The sequence below is a fragment of the Xenopus tropicalis genome, chromosome 2 (assembly GCF_000004195.4).
Source record: "Xenopus tropicalis strain Nigerian chromosome 2, UCB_Xtro_10.0, whole genome shotgun sequence".
Taxonomy (NCBI): domain Eukaryota; kingdom Metazoa; phylum Chordata; class Amphibia; order Anura; family Pipidae; genus Xenopus; species Xenopus tropicalis.
In genome coordinates, this window is record NC_030678.2 from 11,652,668 (window position 1) to 11,667,034 (window position 14,367).

Sequence of the window (14,367 nt, forward strand, 5' to 3'; positions counted from 1 at the left end):
TTCTGGTTCTGATATGTCTGATGACTGTGGCAGTCTCCGTATTCATCTGAACCCATTTCACTGTCGCCCAGAACCCTAGAATCCAATGGGACCCAGTGCTGGGGGAGAGGGCAGATTGGGGGGTGGGCAAGGGGGCAGACTATGGTCAGAGGAATGTAATTACCAAACTGGAACCCTTAGATATGAGTAGGGACCTACCTGCCTGCAGGAGCAATACTGTACATTGTTTCAAGGCAAAGCATTTATTTATATTGGTTATCAAATATCTTCAATGATCTTTAAAGGGGAACTACAGCTTCCAAACCAAAATGTGTTAAAGAGCCCCACACAACACAGAAACCCCTAATATCCCTATCACTGTAATCTGTTCCTTCAAAAAGTAGGAATAAATCCCATTTTATGTGCTGAAATCCAGCTGCAAAACAGTTCTACTCTTTCTTCATTTGAAATCCTGGCAGGGGAGGAGGGACTAAAACACTGATGTTACAAATTGTAACAACTTCCCCCAGCTTACAGACAGCCTGCAGGGACTACATAACCCACAATGCATTGCACTGGGATGTTCCTTTCCTTATTGGCATCACATGTGCAGCAGGGAATTGTGGGATTGGGAGGAGGCAGGCTGAGGACAGGCGACTACTGTTATATTTTATTTGAGTCACAAAGTAGTCAGCCCGATCAGCAGGGGAACAGGGGGTTGGGGCTTAGGGAACAGGGGGCGTGGCTTAGGGAACTGTTCCAAACCAGATTATTACATATATATATATTGCAAAGTTGCTTGTAATTATGTTTAATTTTCAAAAAGCATTGTGTTTGGGTGGAGTTGCCCTTTAATTTCATTCTGTTTATTATTTTGTAAACTGAGTTTGGGATATTCTACACATTTTTAATTGAGTCCAATATCCTTGATTTTTCCAAACCCCCATCCAGCACAGTAGTGTCAATATCATATTTTCCTGCCAACGTTACCTCTCCTGGCGCAGAATTTCATTCTTTTACTGTGACAAACGACTGCTGTGCCAATTCCACGAGTGCGAGGAGCGAGAGTGTCCCAATGAGACGTTCCAGTGACAGCGACGCTCCGGGGGTAGAATGTTCCATTAATCAGAAATCTCACTATTCAGCCAGTTCTCTATCCGAGTACAGGGAGTCCCAGAACCCTTACAGCCCTAATTACCTGTAATGGGAGGGTCCCCCAATCATGTGACATATAAGGCTTTCCCTTCAAATATCCATAGGGGGCAGCACTGATTGTATTTATAACTTCATTTGTAAAGATAACACTATGCCAGCAGGAGATTGTTTTGGAATTACTACTTTGAGACTCAAATAAAATGTAACAGTAGTCGCCTGTCCCTCAGCCTGCCTTCAGCCTGCCTCCTCCTAATCCCACAATTCCCTGCCCACGGGATGTCAATAAGGAAAGGAACATCCCAGTGCAATGCATTGTGGGTTATGTAGTTCCTGCATGCTGCCTGTAAGCTGTGGGGAAGTTGTTACAAATTGTAACATCAGTGTTTTAGTCCCTCCTCCCCTGCCAGGATTTCAAATGATGCAGAAAGAGAAGAACTGTTTTGCAGCTGGATTTCAGCATATAAAATGGTATTTATTTATACTTTTGGAAGGAACAGATTACAGTGATAGGGATATTAGGGGTTTCTGTGTTGTGTGGGGCTCTTTAACACATTTTGGTTCCAGGTGAATCAGTCTGGGGCAGGGGTGTTGTTGCTACAACAAGGAGAGATAATTGGGTTCAAGTGTTGTGGTTTGGGTTTGTTTTAACTCTTTCTGATACCAAATATTCTGGCTCCCCGAGCCGCCGGTCTCCCTTCCCCAAGGCGTTGAAGGTAAGTTTAAATTACTCGCCCTCGGGAGAGTGGGTCGGATGGGTCATGGGGGCCTCTGCGGGGGGTGTGAAGGGGTCCTTGGGGGGAGCAGTGGTCCCTGAGGCTGCACCCCCCAGTCTGACCCTGGGCATGACAACACTCCATTCCTACCAGTATTCCCAGCTGAGAATTCAGGAGGTTTGGGCCACACCAGCGTTCAACCCCACCAACCTCCTCTCTGGTAGGACAGACTCCTTTGTCAACAGATAAATCTGGGCTCTCCTCATTGGCTCGGGTCTGCAGAAACTCCTCCTACTGTGTTTATTGATGTCACTTATGTCCTTTCCCTGCTTTGTTCTTCATCTCTGTCCCTAGAGCTGCCCATACACGCACCAATAAAATGCTTTTCATCCGATTTTTCCTGTTTTGGCCTCCGAATCTCGATTATTTTCATACCATGGTGATCGGTTATTAAGTCGATGGGACAGGTTAGAAAATTTTGGTCGAAAAACGATAAAATCAGCGCATGTATCTGACGATATACTTGGGGGGCCTACAATGGGAGTCACTTTCGTAGGATTGGTGCCTGTAACTATTTCATGTTCAGAACCTCCTCCTATTTGTTAGAGCTGTGAGGTTGTGGGATTCCCTCCCTGAATTTGTGTGGCCGGCGATAGTCTCTGTCAGTCACAAAACAGCCCAATCCTTTCTCCCTTGCTGTCTCTCCTGTCTCTGATAAGACAAAGCGAGGGAATTGATAGGTTTGCCTGTTTCTGCCTTTTGGCCCCGGCATTATGATAACCTCTGCGCTCCAACACAATGTATATATGTCTGTATATGTTTATATAGCGCTGCGTATGAACAGAGCACTGCACCGAACAACAATAAATTAATAGAACAAATAGAGTCATTCCAATAATAAAGGCAATGTGCAACGCCAATACTATATATAGTTACATTTATGACTAAGAGCGAAGTGTTAGAGAGTCAAGAGGAAGGAAATCCCTGCCCTGTAACGATTACAGTCAAAGTGGCTTTATTTTCCAAAGATTTTCCGGGGGTCCAATACAATATATATAATATACATACCAGCCTGACACGAGATCCTTGACAGTAGTGAAGGCTTTAGAAGGGGTCAAAATCAATCTCTCAAATCAGTTCACAGTTCCTTTGCCTGTATAACTCAGCCTGCAGCCTTGTGCCTTTATATGGGCACAGAACCCCTCAGTGACTGCTAATATCCTTATCATTTACAGTAGGGGGTACATTATCCCTTATAATACATGAGTGATACTCAGAGTTCCCTGTATAACTCAGCCTGCAGCCTTGTGCCTTTATATGGGCACAGAACCCCTCAGTGACTGCTAATATCCTTATCATTTACAGTAGGGGGTACATTATCCCATATAATACATGAGTGATACTCAGAGTTCCCTGTATAACTCAGCCTGCAGCCTTGTGCCTTTATATGGGCACAGAACCCCTCAGTGACTGCTAATATCCTTATCATTTACAGTAGGGGGTACATTATCCCTTATAATACATGAGTGATACTCAGAGTTCCCTGTATAACTCAGCCTGCAGCCTTGTGCCTTTATATGGGCACAGAACCCCTCAGTGACTGCTAATATCCTTATCATTTACAGTAGGGGGTACATTATCCCTTATAATACATGAGTGATACTCAGAGTTCCCTGTATAACTCAGCCTGCAGCCTTGTGCCTTTATATGGGCACAGAACCCCTCAGTGACTGCTAATATCCTTATCATTTACAGTAGGGGGTACATTATCCCTTATAATACATGAGTGATACTCAGAGTTCCCTGTATAACTCAGCCTGCAGCCTTGTGCCTTTATATGGGCACAGAACCCCTCAGTGACTGCTAATATCCTTATCATTTACAGTAGGGGGTACATTATCCCTTATAATACATGAGTGATACTCATGTTCCCTGTAAAAAAAATAGAAGCAGAGGAGAAGAAGGAAAGAATATTGGAAAAAAAAAAGAAGAAAGGAAAAATGAAATTGTGAGATGAAATAGACAGGGACATGTACAGCAGAAACAGAGAGAGGGAAGTGGGAGGGTGAGGAAGAAAAAGAAAGAACTGGTGAAATAAGAAAAGGGCAGAAAAAGAGAAATACAACGTAACAATAAGGGAAGAGGGAAGCAGAAACCCCTAATATCCCTATCACTGTAATCGGTTCCTTCAAAAAGTAGGAATAAATACCATTTTTATATGCTGAAATCCAGCTGCAAAACAGTTCAAATCTTTCTCCACAATTTGAAATCCTGGCAGGGGAGGAGGGACTAAAACACTGATGTTACAAATTGCAACAACTTCTCCACAGCTTACAGACAGCATGCAGGAACTACATAACCCACAATGCATTGCACTGGGATGTTCCTTTCCTTATTGACATCACGTGTGCAGCAGGGAATTGTGGGATTGGGAGGAGGCAGGCTGAAGGCAGGCTGAGGGACAGGCGACTACTGTTGCATTTTATTTGAGTGACAAAGTAGTCAGCCAGATCAGCAGGGGAACAGGGGTGGGGCTTAGGGATCAGGGGGCGGGGCTTAGGGAACTGTTCCAAACCAGATTATTACATTAAACATCATGAAAAGACTGCATATTTATTAATTGATGTACAAGTATATTACAAAGTTGCTTGAAATTATGTTTACATTTCAAAAAGCTTAATTTGTGTTTGGGTGGAGTTCCCCTTTAATGAATTCACACAAATTTATACAGTTGTCCTGGGCCAGTAGGGAACAGTGGAAACTGCACAGCCAATTGCCCAAGGAGAACAGCAACGTGCATTGGCCACTTTGTACCATGTAGTTTACTGGGATACCAGAAAATGTCCCAGTGTGCCCTGCCGACTTGGGGGGGGGGGGGCTAAAGCTTCAGTTCCCCAGTGGGCCTAAATAACATTAATAACTCACTATCTTTAGGGGAGGTAAAACTATTTCATGGGTAATTAAATAGAAACTGTGCTGGGGCCGTGTATAAGGGCAGGATGAACACAGTGTGTGATGGGGGGGGGGCATTAACATTAGAGATTTTAGAGCCATTTCAGTCACCAGTGACCCCCCCAGGATACTCATTTGGAGCAGCCAGGAACTCCCCATAGTGAGATCTCTTTGGCCATCTGGCCATTCCACTTGCTGCATGTCTGGTTTAAGATGCATAGTAGTAACACAAAATAGAACTAAATAAGTCAAGGCAAGATTTGGAGCTATTAGGTGACTGATTGTGTAAAGTTCAAATATTCTATTAGTATTAAGCACAGTTCAAGAACAATATGGCCCTACCCCTTGGGTTGCGGAAGTGACATCACTTCCTCTATGCATGATGTCACTTCCCTCCTGCTCCCCCAGCTCTGCCTCCGGATTTCAATAGGTTTGATCTGGCGGCTGGGGAGGTTTTGTCATTTATTTTTCATTTTTTTTTTATTATATAGATACCTCAAAGCCACCCCCCCCCCCAAGCTGCTGCCCTAGGCACAGGCCCTCGGGTCCCTATATATAAATATGCCCCTGCTCCACCCTTGCCCTCGATATTAGGGCTCATTTATAAACTGCAAGCACAGTTGTAGCCCTGCCAATCTCCCCACAGTCAGTTGTCCGCCACTCACTCCTTCCTACACCTCCGGACAGGGCATTAGCTCCAGGGTTCCCCGAGCGGCCTGCATCAATGGGCACGGAGCACTGGCGCCTAAAGAATTGGGCACATACAGTACGTCACTCACACAGCAAACAACATCAATTACACCAACTGGACTCCGACGTGATTGTGTCCGATTTGCGGATCAATATGATTTATCTCTATAGATTAAATGGCTTCTTTTTATGAGATGGAGTTAAATGTGTGGTAGGATGTAAGGCTGATGACACACGTGGCGTTTTTACGCTGCGTATTTTCTAATTCTCTCAGCGGCTGAAAAACACCCGATATCATCATCCATAGAAATAGCTTGAAAAGACTCGAAGCAAACCACACAATGCGTAAATACGCTAGAAAACGCCTTAGCACGGATTTTTCAAGCGTTGGCCGAAATACACCAGTATTTGCACAGCAAGCTATTCCTATGTATACGCAAAGGCAGCTGCCAGACCTAGTGGAAATACGCTGCGTTTTTTACTATTTCGCACTATTACCACCATGGAAACGGGATTTGCTTACGTCACCAGTACTAGGCTGAAAAACGCCATAGTCAGGGGCTGTGTGGCTTGTGCGGCGTTTTGAGGCTGAGAAAATATGCAGCGTAAAAACGCCACGTGTGGCATCAGCCTAAAAGTAGGTTTAGGCTACTGAGCTCTGAAGATATCTGTAGTAATGAGGCAAATCAACTGGACCTGCTGTGTTTTTCTTAGACATTTTGCTAGTTATCCAACCGGCCTTCTCAAGAGTTGATTTGACTTATTACTACAGATATACCATGACCTGGATCAACGAGAACCTTCACAGAAGGGAGATGGACTTCCAATAATTTGGAGCTTTCGGAATAACGGGTTTCTGGGTAACCTGTACTATACACAGAGGTCCCACACCCACTCGGGCCGGGGAGACAATACAACATTCCTGTTCATGAGAAGTAATTCCAAGTGTTCTCCCTTTGCATTCCCCAGCCTGAGTAGCGCATCAGACACATTGCTCTTTATGGCTTCTCACTTACTCTGAATGGCTTGGAAACAGCGCTCTCAGGAGCTCATTCACTGAAGCCAAATGCAGCATCAATCCCTTGTACTTCGAGTCCGGCTCATAACAAAGAGAATTAAAGAGCTATTATTCTGTTGGTGACCTATTTCTCTCAACAACAAAATAGGCTACTTTAGGCGAACTAAAGAACATCCATAATGAAAGCAGATCCCATTTTTTGCACTTTGCACCCTACCCTCCTTAAAGGGACACTGTCATGATTTTTATGGGGTACTTTTTATTACTAAATGACACTGTTTACATAGCAAATAATTCACTCTGCCATTTAACATTTTATTCTTGATATAATATTCTTATTTGTAGCTGTAATATTGGTGTGTAGGCGCCATCTCAGTGCATTTTGAGTCTGAGCTTTCAGCCAGCACTACACATTAGAACTGCTTTCAGCTAACCTATTGTTTCTCCATGTAACTGGAGGAGTCCCAAGCCGGACTTGGATTTCTTACTGTTGAGTGCTATTCTGATACCTACTGGGAGCTGCTCTCTTGCTCCCTTCCCATTGTTCTGCTGATCGGCTGCTGGGGGTGAGGGGGGGGGGATATCACTCCAACTTGCAGCGCAGCAGTAAAGTGTGCCTGAGTCTGAGCTTTCAGCCAGCGCTACCCATTAGAACTGCTTTCAGCTAACCTATTGTTTCTCCTACTCCCATGTACCTGGAGGAGTCCCAAGCCGGACTTGGATTTCTTACTATTGAGTGCTATTCTGATACCTACTGGGAGCTGCTATCTTGCTCCCTTCCCATTGTTCTGCTGATCGGCTGCTGGGGGGGGGGATATCACTCCAACTTGCAGCGCAGCAGTAAAGTGTGCCTGAAGTTTATCAGAGCACAGGTCACAAGGCTGTGGCACCCTGGGAAATTAAGAATATGGCTAGGCTCATATGAAATGTCAAATTTATATTTTCTGATAAATAATATTCAGTTCTTTATCTGCCTTTAAACCAACAAACCCTTCTAAGTTCAGTAACCCTATAACAGGAATGATCAAAGCCTTGTTCACAGCAGCTCCCCAAGTTGGTTATTGTTAACCCATTTACAGAGTGTCAGTGGCACTGCACATACTCAGTATGCTCTGGGCTGCTGTAGGGAAGCTAAACTTAGGGGTCGTGGGAAATAATCAAGCAGAAAATTGCATATTGTTGGTGCCTAAGCAGAGAAGAAGATGGGGGGCTACTCGGCGCATCTTTGGGGTCACAGATCTTCCCTGCTAAAGGGCTGTGGGGGCCCAAAATGTATTGTGTAGCATTTATAGCCTAATTCTTTTTTAAACTGTCTTATTTCTTCTTTCAATTCCATTAGCTAATAGTACTTGTGGGACGTTCTAGAGAGAATAAGAATTTCTGGGGGATTCTCAAAGATTTAAAAGAAACATACTTCTCTAATATTATAGTACGGCTTAAGCTACTGGCATTTCAGAACAGTCCGATACCCATTAGCCAGAGGACAAGACAGGGACACGCATTTGAGCCCCTTTCCAGTTGCTAGTCACAATTATTCAGACATTACAAGGCTCTTAATAGGCAAGGAAGAACATAAAGTCTCATTATTTGTGCATGACCTGACCAGAAACCTGATACAGCCACTCCCTCCGCTTACAAATGTTGTTAATATGATTCAAAAATTTGCAAAATGAGGACAGAAGCTAAGTTATATTCTTCAACCTCTATAGCAATCGGACTTGTTAACAAAAATTCCTCTTTGTTTTTCACATAACACAGAATTATTTGCTCTACTACGGGATTCACCACTATTGATACACTATATAAATATGACAAAAAAAAACAGGGACAGATTTGAATCACTGTGCATAGAGAAGGATCTCCTGGAGAAGAAAAATACACAAAAATGGTTCTACTTCCTAGAACTTTACTAAAGCCATAAACCACTGGGATTGACTTCCATGACCTATGGGAATTCACAACAAACCCTTGTGAACAGAGTGGTTTTATAGAACTATGAGAGGCCTTAGGGTACCAATACTCATTCATTCCTTGGGGTCCAGGAGCATCCATATTTCTCAAATTCATTTAAGTGATATTTTTTTCAGCATAGAGAACACATTTTTTTTGTTGAAGGCCGACTGTGTGCTTCATTCACCCAGTGCAAACAGTGGTGCAATCAGTCTCTACTTCTATCAACTCAATGTCCGACCACCTAGCAAGAAGATCTGCTATGGTAAGGGCCTTCAGCTCTTCCTTCACCACAAAGAGTGCTGTTCTGTCCTCAACCCCCAGCCATAAGTGTAAAGGTTTTCAGGTAAAATATATGTGCATGCCGGGACTAGGTTCAAGGTAGAAGGAGCCAGATTGTCAGAGCTAACTCATAAGAAATGGTGGCACCCTGATCTGTGAAAAAGACAAAAATAAAAAGTACAGTTACAAAGCAAGAGAGGAAATGAATACATAGATAAAAACTACAAAAGAATGACCAGCAGGATAATGATTATTTCCTGCCTCAGACTAGGGTTTAGAAGCAAGTGCAGCAGTTGAAGTGCCAAGGGGTGAGTTCTGCCATCCAATCATAGTGTCAATGAGGAACCATCATGAATTCAGGCCCTTTAACCAGAGAATCAAATGCTTCTCAGCTCTACCAGAATAGTAATGTTCAACCCCAACTGATAACAGTTACTGCTCTTGATCTTAGCCAAAAAGACCAAAAGTGGTAGAGAACACACTAATGGATCACATTATACTTCAAAATCTTTACTAACATTGTGAAACCAACACCAGTCAATATCAAATCCCCATTAGCTTTCCTATCATTACAAATGCAGTTTAACTTTTAAACCCTGTTGAATAATCCCATGTGGGCAAATGAGGGAGCTCTCTTTACCTTTGTGTAAACAATCCAAACCCTAAACAGATGACTGTAAAGTATGCTATTCCTGAGTCTCAGTGCTACATTTATGAACATGCCCTAAATATGACCATACCTTTTCACCATTTCAAAACCAAATCTAGCATATGTAAACATCTTAGCCATTAAGTTCACCATATATTTGCAAGGCAAATGCAAAACCTTGGACAGTCAGATCTGGAAAAAAAGGACAAAAATATACTATGTCCAAATGAAAATCCATTAATTATACTTGAATTAATATCCCAAGTGCTTTAGGAACTGTGGAACAATGGGAGATGTGGCACATCTGCTGCCCACTGGCAGGGGACCTATGGATTACAGTAGCACAAAGAGCCTTAGCAATGGTACAAACTGATGTCCCTCCTGAACCCAAAGTTTTCCTACTAGTTTACATAGTTAATGAACTAAAAAACCCTAATCCATGACTGATACTGCACATATTTATGGTTACTAAGGTTCACATAGCCACCAGCTGGAGAAAAGCAATCCTTACTCAATCCTACTCAAACCATCCCTACCCAACTAAAGTGAATGAGATTCCTAACCAAACCATCCCTACCCAACTAAAGTGAATGACATCCCTACCAAAACCATCCCTACCCAACTAAAGTGAATGACATCACTACCCAAACCATCTCTACCCAACTAAAGTGAATGACATCACTACCCAAACCATCTCTACCCAACTAAAGTGAATGACATCCCTACCCAAACCATCCCTACCCAACTAAAGTGAATGACATCCCTACTCAAACCATCCCTACCCAACTAAAGTGAATGACATCCCTACCCAAACCATCCTTACCAAACTAAAGTGAATGACATCCCTACCCAAACCATCCCTACCCAACTAAAGTGAATGACATCCCTACCCAAACCATCCCTACCCAACTAAAGTGAATGACATCCCTACCCAAACCATCCCTACCCAACTAAAGTGAATGACATCCCTACCCAAACCATCCCTACCCAACTAAAGTCAATGACATCCCTACCCAAACCATCCCTACCCAACTAAAGTCAATGACATCACTACCCAAACCATCTCTACCCAACTAAAGTGAATGACATCCCTACCCAAACCATCCCTACCCAACTAAAGTCAATGACATCCCTACTCAAACCATCCCTACCCAACTAAAGTGAATGACATCCCTACCCAAACCATCCCTACCCAACTAAAGTGAATGACATCACTACCCAAACCATCTCTACCCAACTAAAGTGAATGACATCCCTACCCAAACCATCCCTACCCAACTAAAGTCAATGACATCCCTACTCAAACCATCCCTACCCAACTAAAGTGAATGACATCCCTACCCAAACCATCCCTACCCAACTAAAGTGAATGACATCCCTACCCAAACCATCCCTACCCAACTAAAGTGAATGACATCCCTACCCAAACCATCTCTACCCAACTAAAGTGAATGACATCCCTACCCAAACCATCCCTACCCAACTAAAGTGAATGACATCCCTACCCAAACCATCCCTACCCAACTAAAGTGAATGACATCCCTACTCAAACCATCCCTACCCAACTAAAGTGAATGACATCCCTACTCAAACCATCCCTACCCAACTAAAGTGAATGACACCTCTACTCAAACCATCCCTACCCAACTAAAGTGAATGACATCCCTACTCAAACCATCCCTACCCAACTAAAGTGAATGACACCCCTACTCAAACCATCCCTACCCAACTAAAGTGAATGACACCCCTACTCAAACCATCCCTACCCAACTAAAGTGAATGACAAGGTTGCACCTTAAGAACAACCTAGATGTCTTCAGTAAGACTGAGAACACCTGCATGGAGAAAACCATTCCTACCCAACCAAAGTCAATTACATCCCACCCCAAACAACGTGAATGACATCCCTACCCAAGCCATCTCTACCCAACCAAAGTCAATGACATCCTTACCCAAACCATCCCTATCCAAACAAAGTGAATGAAATCCCTGCCAAACAAAAGTCAATGACATCCTTACCCAAACCATCCCCATCCAATCAAAGTCAATGACATCCTTACCCAAACCATCCCTACCCAAACAAAGTGAATGACATCCCTACCCAACATAAGTCAATGACATCTTTATCCAAAGCATAAACAAGCACTTTATATGCCACCTGGAGAACAATCTAGATGCCTCCAATAAGACCGAGAACACCTGGATCCTATGTAAAGAATATCATTGATACAAAAAATAGACAACCCAAATTTCCCAGTGGGGGGGGGGGGGGTCAGGGCACTTCCTTTACCTCCCAGGAAAACTTACTCAAGCTCTTCTTTCACCCACTATTGAACTCAATTCTCGCGCACAGCTGCCTCTTTTTACTCACTTCGAAGCTGAGATTTATTAACATTAATACTGGATTCTCTATCCATTGACCCCATACCAAATATTTTGTGTTGGTTGTGAGTAAATATTTAATACATTATACATTAATGGCTTGATTTTGCCCCCTATACATGGAATCCTTATGGCGACAGCTGCAGTACATAGCAATGATAGCTGCTGTATAAACTACAGGTAACCATCATTCCGGGTGTGTATTTATCCATCATTAGCGTTTATAATGCACCCTTAGGTACCTGTAACCACATTCTAAATCAGTGCAGGGTTTGGGACTCCGGAGTGCACAACGTTTATTGTCCTCATTAGTATTTTTTTTTTTACTAGTCTAACAGATGTGAGTACCTTAATCCCGCGGCAGCCGCCATAACCCAGAGGATCAGGAACGATTTAACTCTTTAATAACCAGTAAGGATGGGGGTTTGCAATCCAACATGTTGGCACAATTACAAAAAAAAAAACTCAGGGCTGGTTTCTTGCATAAGAAATACAAACAGGCGTTGCCATGCTGCTGCAAAGATCTATTTATTAATTTACCGTTATGGGAAAGGCAGTATGTGCTGAGCAGCCATAATTAGGGGCAGGCAGCTGGTATTGTTAGAAACGGTTAATCGCCTCAGCTCTGGTTTTATTTGGGGGGTTTAATAAGGAGTGTGTCGGGGAGAAAATATAATGTGGTAAAGATGATTTCCACCCTGAGAGCAGGGCTGTAACGTTGCTCTGCCCGATGCGTTTGGCTGTGTCTAAGCAGATCCGAGTCGTCCACAAATGCAACCTCTGTTTGTTCTCCATCACTGCCTGATCCGCACATAACTCTGTAATGGCTTTCCCTTGCAAAAATGATACTACTGCATTGCAGGGCTGTTCCTCATCTGTTCATACGAGCCCTTGCCTGGCTCAGCCCAAAGCAGCCTATTATTATTATTATTATTATTATTATTATATCATATGATAAGCTCACATACCCAGCCACAGAGCAACGGGCAGGCTCTTATAGGCTGCTCACTGCTTTATAGGGATTTTGTTGGGCAGTAGTTTGATAAATACTTGATTGCACCTCTCTCGGCTTGAATTCATGTAACGGTTTATATTTAACAAGAAATTGATTAAATATTGTTACATTTTACATTATAGCTTTATGATATTATTGTGTATTTTGATATTTGCATTTATATTTTTTATTTATTTATGCTATTATTTATACTAATTTAGTATACATTTATTATATTATTATATAATTATGTATATGTATTTATTTTTTATTCATATTATATATATATATATATATATATATAATATGTATAATTTGATGCATGTATTTAATTATTTTCATGTATTTTATGTATATTTATTATATTATTTATAGGACAGGTATTGGACCCCTTATCCGGAAACCCATTATCCAGAAAATTCCAAATTTACGGAAAGGCCATCTCCAATAGACTCCATTTTAATTAAATAATTCACATTTCCCCTTATCTCTGTAATAATAAAACAGTGCCTGTTCTTGATACCAACTAAGATATAATTACCCCTTATTGGGGGCAGAACAGCCCTATTGGGTTTATTTAATGGTTAAATGATTCCCTTTTCTCTGTAATAATAAAACAGTACCTGTACTTGATCCCAACTAAGATATAATTACCCCTTATTGGGGGCAGAACAGCCCTATTGGGTTTATTTAATGGTTAAATGATTCCCTTTTCTCTGTAATAATAAAACAGTACCTGTACTTGATCCCAACTAAGATATAATTACCCCTTATTGGGGGCAGAACAGTCCGATTGGGTTTATTTAATGGTTAAATGATTCCCTTTTCTCTGTAATAATAAAACAGTACCTGTACTTGATACCAACTAAGATATAATTACCCCTTATTGGGGGCAGAACAGTCCTATTGGGTTTATTTCATGGTTAAATGATTCCCTTTTCTCTGTAATAATAAAACAGTACCTGTACTTGATCCCAACTAAGATATAATTACCCCTTATTGGGGCAGAACAGCCCTATTGGGTTTATTTAATGGTTAAATTATTCCCTTTTCTCTGTAATAATAAAACAGTACCTGTACTTGATCCCAACTAAGATATAATTACCCCTTATTGGGGCAGAACAGCCCTATTGGGTTTATTTAATGGTTAAATTATTCCCTTTTCTCTGTAATAATAAAACAGTACCTGTACTTGATCCCAACTAAGATATAATTACCCCTTATTGGGAGCAGAACAGTCCTATTGGGTTTATTTCATGGTTAAATGATTCCCTTTTCTCTGTAATAATAAAACAGTACCTGTACTTGATCCCAACTAAGATATAATTACCCCTTATTGGGGCAGAACAGCCCTATTGGGTTTATTTAATGGTTAAATGATTCCCTTTTCTCTGTAATAATAAAACAGTACCTGTACTTGATCCCAACTAAGATATAATTACCCCTTATTGAGGGCAGAACAGTCCTATTGGGTTTATTTAATGGTTAAATGATTCTATTTTCTCTGTAATAATAAAACAGTACCTGTACTTGATCCCAACTAAGATATAATTACCCCTTATTGGGGGCAGAACAGCCCTATTGGGTTTATTTAATGGTTAAA